Below are 8,549 nucleotides of genomic sequence, written 5' to 3'. Positions count from 1 at the left end.
AAATAATGCATATAACAAAAACCGAAATAATGCATGCATGCACAATTTCAGTTCAAAACCGAAATAATGCATATGGCTAAAACCGAAATAAAGCATACATGCACAGTCCCGCGGGTATAAGCTAGTAATGCATATGTGAAAGACGAAGGTATACATACATGTAAAGTTTCGATTGAAAACCGAAATAATGCATATAACAAAAACCGAAATAATGCGTGCATGCACAGTTTCGGTTGAAAACCGAAATAATGCATATGAAAAAACCGAAGTAATGCATACATGCACAGTTTCGGTTGAAAACCGAAATAATACCTATGAGAAAATACCGAAATTATGCATATGCATACTTTCGTTTTAAAAGCGAAATAATGCATATGAAAAAAAACGAAGTAATGCATACATGCACAGTTTCGGTTTGAAAACCGAAATAATGCATATGGCAAAAACCGAAATAAAGCATACATGCACAGTTTCGGTTGAAACCGAAATAATGTCGAAACGCACTGTTTCCATATGCGCAATTTCGGTGCCCCGTTTGTAGTAGAGGACCGTGATGTGAAAGGAAATGTTGGCAATGGAGACCTACACCTGGGAGCTGGCGTATTTGTGGTTTTGCCGAACTTTGAGCATCTTTCAACATCTTCGGGATCGAGAGTTACTTTCTTGTGGCCCTTGACTTTCATTTAATATATCCTTCGATGGGATCGGTTCAGTTTTCATCGACGGTAGAGCCCCTGCCGGGCCTGAAGTTACCGCTTCAGGTAATTTTTGGGGTAGATATAGGGTAGGAATGTGGATAGTTCGAGAGCATTTGAGGGACTTATTGGCGGATTCTGTGCGGTTTTCGTTCTTTAGAGTAGAACTTGGGGTGGGGTTTTTTTGGGTTGTGCCTATGGAGGCCGACACCTGAGTAGTGGACTGTATACATAAGTGGCATTCATTGGGCGCTGAAGGTTTTGTTAGGCTTGGAGTAAAATTTGGAACTTGCGGAGTTGATGAGGTGATTGATTGAGGAAGTTCAATACATCAACCATTTCAGCTTTGCAAATAGTATATTTTTTGTAGCATTTTTCATATGTTTGCTGTGCAGAGTTACTAGCTTCATAAAAGTGCGGGAGTGAGAGGAGTCTAAAAGCAGCCGTGATGCTTTCCCAATGTTTGTCAAAAGGTTCAATTTTACCTTTAACAGCGACGTTGAGAGGTTCGCTGTTGAACGTGCTGACCATCTTTGACAAAATAATTCGAATATATGGTTTTCGAACATAAAATCTTTAAATAAAATTTGTATTTTGAAAAACTAATCAGTGTGGGGGGGAGGGGGGGGGGAGAGAGTGCAAAAAGGTAAAAACCCAAATTTGTATTTAGTTATTAAACTGGAATTTTCGTGTTGTAATTTAGAATATTTTACTTTATTTCAATAAAATTTTGTGTTATAATTTTTTTTATTTTGCGTGTGCTTACTAATTTTCACGTTCTGTTCTATTTTATTTGCTTGTGACACTGTACTATCTTTGCGCGTCTAATTGCTTAATTTATATTAGTATTTTTTTCGCCGAGTATGTTCACCTTAATGTATATATGTACATACAAATGTGCCTAGGTCGCAAGAAAATTGTCTTTTTCTGCGCCTACACTATAGGGGATGAGTACAGGATGAGAATCGGGGTAAATGAATCTATGTACAAGTGTATATGTTCTATATTGTTACGATTGTCCTCGAAACCTTGAGGGATTTCCCAAATATCCTGCGGCTCGTAATGCTGGATTGATAAATAAATGCTCACGATGACCAAATTGTAGGACAATTAACTTTATTGTACAACAAACAATTAACAATACTCGTTAAAGCAATTACAACGCTTTACAAAATTTGTTAACACAATTAAACTTATAGCTTGCTTATTCGCAACTCACTTTACTTGTAGCTTACTGACTTCTAACTAACTCACTTCGCTGTGGCGGAGCCCTTATATACCTGCGCTCGCACTTATGGCAACTCTAGAACGTTCTGAAGTTTATCACTCATTCTCTTTCTCTCGCTGTTCGCAGTGTTCATCCAACTTGACGTTTCTCTTTATGGAACATTCTACGTCATTCCTCGAACATTCTGCCTATTTCTCGTTGTTCGCTTCGCGTTGCCACACTGCCCTCCACCTAAGTCTGATCGTCCCGATCGGACACACTTGCTGCTCCAAACGTTGCTAGCCTTTCATCTTGGTTCTCGGTCTCCCAGCTGTCTGGATTCGATGCACTGCGTCCTTCAGCTGTCTGTCAATCCTATACGGACGTTTCCAGTTAGATGTTGTTCGGAGGTGAAGCCTTTCTTCGGCTGCGGCATGTGCAACAACACCAAATCGCCTTCCTGTAGCTTCTCTCGGCTCGATTCGTTACTGGACATTGCTTCCAGCTTATCCCCGTTGGTGCACCACCTCGCATGGTCGTGCTTCTACCGGCCACTGGTGGTGACCAGACCATATCTCCTCTCGTGGGCACCCTTTTTGCCAGTTCCTCACGCTGAAACTTGCCCAATGTATCCGCATTTCGCTCTTTCGCCGGCGTCAACCTCATTGACCGGACATGTATAACCTCATCCTTGGCTTCCAGCTTAACTGCTCGCCTTTGCCGACCACATTTTTCGGGACACTTCAAAGCGCGCATACTGCTCCCACAGTCGCTTCCATTTCCGGCCACCGGCGTATCACCATTGCAATGTGGCTTAGCGGATTTCCTCCTGCCGGAAACACTGCCTGGCGCGCCATGACCACTTCCTTTTTGCGACCTCTTCTTCACTGAGCTGGTGGAACCGTCACGCTTTTCCTGTATCGGTAAACCGCTTCCTTCTCCTGACGAAACCACTCCGTCTCCATCACTGCCAACCTCCGCCCAACTAACCGCTCCGTTTCCGGTGGAATCTTCGACACTTCCCCTAAGACTAACCGTCTGCTGCAGTACTGGCTGTCGTAATCAATCCTAAGTGGCACTTTCCTGTGACGATCTGTCAGGATCATTCTCGGGAGGTCAATCTTCATGCCTTGGCCAAGTAAGAAATCCACGCCGATGATGACTTCATCCACAATGTCTGCCACTATAAACTCAGTGTACGAGGCTACACCGTCGATTATTACCTCGCATGGTACTTCTCCTAACACTTGGGTGCGTTCACCAGTTGCAGTCTGCAGCTTTGCTCCAGGTAGTGGCTTCACATAAAGAGTAGCCACATCAGGCCGAATAATGGAATGTGACGCTCCAGTATCCACTGTCAGCACTCGCGGCTGCCCATTCACACGTCCACCAATAGTGAGGTTGCTCGAATTCCGGCCAATTCGTGAGACGGGGATTATGTGCCCTTCAACTTCTGGAGCCAGCACGCAGCCCTTCCTGCTGGTTCGTTTCTGTTTAACGACTGATTGGAATTAGTTTCGTCTCCTTCAGCCCTGTGTTTGCGTCCTGCTGAATTGTTGAGCTCATTGCAGTTTGCACTGTAATCGCCGGCGAAGTGACCCGGCTTTCCACATTTAAAACATTTGCCAGACCAATGCTTTTTCTCGCCCAGAAGTTGGATTAGCTTCTTCAGCATTTCATTTGTCTCGTCCGGTCTTTCCACTTCCACTCGATGAGCTTTGTAGGCTGGTCTACTTAGGAGCGCCGCCGTTTCACGTGTCTGAGCATACGAGACCGTTTCCGCAAATGTTGCCTTTGGATTCGCGTACGTCTCTCGCTTGGTATACATGTCCCGCATTCCGTTGATGAGCCTCTGGATTTTTACTCTTTGAAGGTGCTCACTAGATGCGTCTCCAACTGCCAAATGAGCCAACCTTTCAGCCTCGGAGGCGAATTCCTGTAGAGTCTCGTTGGATTTCTTGCAGCGATTCTCCAGCTCCATCTGGTAAATCTGTCTCCTCTGCTCGCTACCATAACGTCTTTCCACTGCACCCATTAATGCATCGTAATTATTCCTTTCACAGTCAGGAATTGTCTGCAAGATTTCCGCTGCAGGTCCTTTCAATGCGACGAATAACGCAGCGTATTTATCCTCCATGCTCCAGTGATTTGCTGTAGCTGTCTTCTCGAACTGGACCTTAAAGACTTGGAAAGGAATCGCGCCGTCAAAGGATATTGAGTCTTTACCTTGGGAGCACTTGTCGCAGTAGCTGGACGATTCATCTGCAAATCGCGGAGGCGACCTTCCAACTCTTCAACCTTAGCCTCGACTTTATCCTGTCTATCCTTGATTTGTTCGTTATATCTAGCCAAATTCTCCTGCAGTTGTGTAATCTTTGCATCCTGCACTTCCAGCAACTGTGATACGTGTGTCTTCTACGCCTGAAGCTGCGACGAAATATCTGACAACTGTGTGTGCATCTGAGATGACAGCTGTGATGACATCTGTGACATGGCAGCCAATAACGTGTTCATGTCCATAGCTTTTGATGAACTAAGAGTTTTTTGCTGTTCTTCAACCTTCCCGGATGTCTGCTGCACATCCTTCGACGAACAAGCAGCCTCATCCTTCTGTTCGTCTTTTGCGGATGCATCTTCGGGTTTACCCTGGAAGTCGTATTTGTCCACGTCGATGCCTTCAGCTTCCATAGCCTCTCGCAACCGGGATAACAATTCCATTTTTCTTACGGTGGTGGCCAAATTACGCTTTTACAACTCCTGTTTCAGTTCCTCAATCTTTAAGTCCTGAATTTTCGCCATTTCAGTAGTTTATCCTTCGGGACTTATTTAACAATCCCACTTCTGACACCAATTGTTACGATTATCCTTGAAACCTCGAGGGATTTCCCAAATATCTTTCGGTTCGTATATCTGGATTGTTAAATAAATGCTAACGATGACCAGATTGTAGTACAATTAACTTTATTGTACAACAAACAATTTACAATAAGCGCTAATACAGTAAAAACACTTTACAATACTTGTTAAAGCAATAACAACGCTTTACTAAACTTGTTAACACAATTTAATTTATAGCTTGCTTATTCGCAGTTCACTTCTCTGCTCAATTTACTTGTAGCTTGCTGACTTTTAACTAACTCACTTCGCTGTGGCGGCGCCCTTATATACCTGCGCTCGCTCAGGAACAAGGGCATACGGACATCCCAATCTTTCTGATTCTTGTCCACGACCTTCCGCAAATGCTCTTCCAGGGTTCGGTTGAACCGCTCCACCATGCCATCTGATTGGGGATGAAGAGCCGTTGTTCGAGTTTTCCGGATACCCAGTATCTGGCACATCTCTTGGAATACCGCCGATTCAAAATTTCTTCCCTGGTCAGAGTGCAGCTCTATCGGTACACCGTATCTCGCAACCCAATTGTAGGTGAATACCTCCGCTACTGTTTTAGCTTCCTGGTTTGGAATCGGGCCATTTGCTAAAGTAGTCCGTAACCACAAGGACGTATTTGTTTCCCAGTGCGCGAAAGGAAATGGACCGGCTACATCCATGGCAATCCGCTAGAATTGTCCACCTGAGTTATACTGCTTCATCTGGCCATGACTTCTGGATTTCGGCCTTTTAGCTGCAATACACTCCGCACGGTTAGCACTCCACTCTGCCTCCGATTGCCGACAACCAACCCAATAGAACCTCTGCTTAAGCTTCTAAAGGGTCTTCGTGATTCCCAGGTGCCCTCCACTAGGACCATTGTGGAATTCCTTGAGTACATCCGGAATTCTTACCCTTGGAACTACTATCAGGTTGCGGTAGTACTGGCCATCTTCGCTTTCCCATACCCTGTGCAAACAGCCAGATATTAATTTTAAACTGTTCCATTGTGCCCAGTACGCCTTGGCGATGGGGCTTTCCGCTGCTATTTGCTCCTTAGTTGGCCTTCTGTCCACCTCCAGTCCATGCACCGAAAGCTCCAGATGTGGATCTTCCTGCTGACACTTTCGTAGCTGTTCTTCCTTCCACTCTTCCACTGGTGTTATTGTCGTTAGACGGACGTCTATAATGTCCTCTTTGCCCTCAGCTTTTGAGCAGTGTTTACATTCTAGGCTACATGGTCGACGGACATGGCATCAGCATTTCCGTGGACACTTCCCTTTCAGTGCTCAATAGCGAAGTCATAACTTTGCAGTCTCTCAATCCACCGAGCTAGTTGTCCTTCTGGATTCTTAAACTGTAGTAGCCACTTCAGCGCTGCATGGTGTGTTCGAACTCGGAAACGTTGCCCATAGAGGTACTTGTGGAAATGTTTGACGCACTCCACCAACGCTAGTAGTTATCTCTGAGTTACGCAGTAGTTCCTCTCTGGTTTTCCAATCGACCGGCTATAGTAGGCGACTACCTTCTCCTGCCCATCAATTACCTGCGACAGCACGCCTCCTATGGCATAACCACTAGCATCCGTATCCAAAATAAACGTTGCACCTGGAAGGGGATACGCTGGCATAGGTGCAGTACATAGCCGTTCCTTTAGAGTTTGGAAAGCCTCCTCCTGCTCCTTGTTCCACTCGAAGGCTCTATTTTTCCTAGTGAGCTCGTGGAGGCTATTAGCAACGCTGGCGAAATTCGGAACAAGTCGACGGTAGTAGGTGCATAGCCCAAGAAAACTTCGTAGTTCGTGCAGGTTCCTAGGTCCTGGCCAATCGTTTACTGCTTCTATCTTTTCCTTCGCAATACAGACGCCCTCCGTTGTCACCTTGTGTCCCAAGTAGTTCACCTCCTTTTTGAACAGTGAGCACTTTTTAGGACTTCGCTTCTGACCACCGCCAGCTATCCTCTGGAAAACTTCTTCCAAATTGTTCAGGTGTTCCTTAAAGCTTTTACTCAATACGATAATGTCATCTAGATACACCAAACATGTTTTCCAATGCAGTCCTTTGAGCACATGGTCCATAAGTCGTTCAAAAGTGGCAGGAGCGTTGCATAATCCAAAGGGCATCACCGCGAAATACCACAGACCGTCTCCAACGCTGAAAGCTTTCTTCTCCTTATCCTCGTCACTTACCTCCACTTGCCAATAACCGCTCTTAAGGTCGACTGTTGAGAACCACTTTGTTCCAGTCAACGAGTCCAGAGTGTCATCGATCCTGGGAAGAGGATAGCTGTCCTTTTTCGTCACATCGTTTAGTTTCCGGTACTCTACGCAGAACCGCATTTGACCATCCTTCTTCTTCACAAGTACTACCGGCGAACTCCATGGACTCGCTGATGGTTCAATCACACCACTCTCGCTCATTTCGTTTATTATTTGGCTAACAGTTTCACGTTTGGCAAGTGGAACACTCCGAGGAGCTTGACGGATTGGCCTTGCATCGCCAGTATCAATGCGATGTTTCACAACGTTAGTCCTGCCTGGTTTGTCGCCATCCTTGTCGAATATGTTGCAGTATCTTCGGAGAAGTTCCTTAGCCTTGTGCTGGTATTTTTCTTCCAACCCTTCCGTCCATGCATTAATGTCTTCCGCAATGTCATTCTCGCCAATGGAATCGCTTTCAGGTAACTTTTCGCAGTTGAAGATTGCCTCTACCTCTCGACATTGCCCCAGTACAGTTCCTCTTCGGAGTTTGACTGGTGATTTGAACTCATTGAGCACTCGAACTGGGATGCGTCCATCCTTTTGCGTCTTAGCCAGGGTTTTACCAATAAGTACGTCCGGTGTAGAATTTTGTGTTGCTTCAACAACCCACAATTTGTTTGTCCCACAATCTCCATCAATCTTTGCCCACACAACTGCTTCTGACTTCGGTGGAATCTGCTCGCTTTCCTCTAGGATCACTCGCTTGCTGCTGTATGGACCATCATACCCAAACCGAAGGGGCACTTCCATGTTGTTATACGTCATAATCCTGTTCTTCATGTTGATCTTCATACCTTGATCAAGCATGAAGTCTAATCCAATGATGACTTCATCCATAATCGCCGCGACTATGAACTTGTGTAACACCGTCACATTCCCTATTGCGACTTTGCATGTTACCTCTCCTACAACTTGTGACAATGTGATGCGCCCGTATCCACAGTTAGTCCTCGCTCATGTCCGTCCACGTATCCACCAACCGTAACATTGATCGCTTTCCTACCAATTTGCGAGACGGAGATTATGGGGCATTCAATTGCGGGAGCCAGCGCACGCCCCTTTCTGCTGGCTCGTTTTAGCTTAACGACTGATTGGAGTTGGATTCGTCTCCTTCAGCCCTGCGTTTGCGTTCTGCTGTTGAGCGCACTGGAACTTGCGCTGCAATCGCGGGCGAAGTGGCCAGGCTTTCCACAATTAAAACATTTGTCAGAGCCATGATTTTTCTCGCCCAGCAGTTGGATAATCTTCTTCAGCATTTCATTTGCCTCGCCCGGTGTTTCCAATTCCACGCGATGGGCTTTGTAGGCGTCTGAGCATACGAGACAGTTTCAGCAAATGTTGGCTTTGGATTCGCGTATGTCTCTCGCTTGCTATACACGTCCAGCANTCAGGAATAGTCTGCAAGATTTCCGCTGCAGGTCCTTTTAATGCAACGAACAGTGCAGCGGATTTATCCTCCATGCTCCAGTGATTTGCTGTAGCTGTCTTCTCAAACTGGAGCTTAAAGACTTGGAAAGGA

This window comes from Rhagoletis zephyria, unplaced genomic scaffold (genome assembly GCF_001687245.7).
Source record: "Rhagoletis zephyria isolate East Lansing unplaced genomic scaffold, Rhagoletis_zephyria_1.1 Rzeph_scaffold_02325, whole genome shotgun sequence".
NCBI lineage: Eukaryota > Metazoa > Arthropoda > Insecta > Diptera > Tephritidae > Rhagoletis > Rhagoletis zephyria.
Note: the sequence above shows the minus strand (reverse complement) of the source record.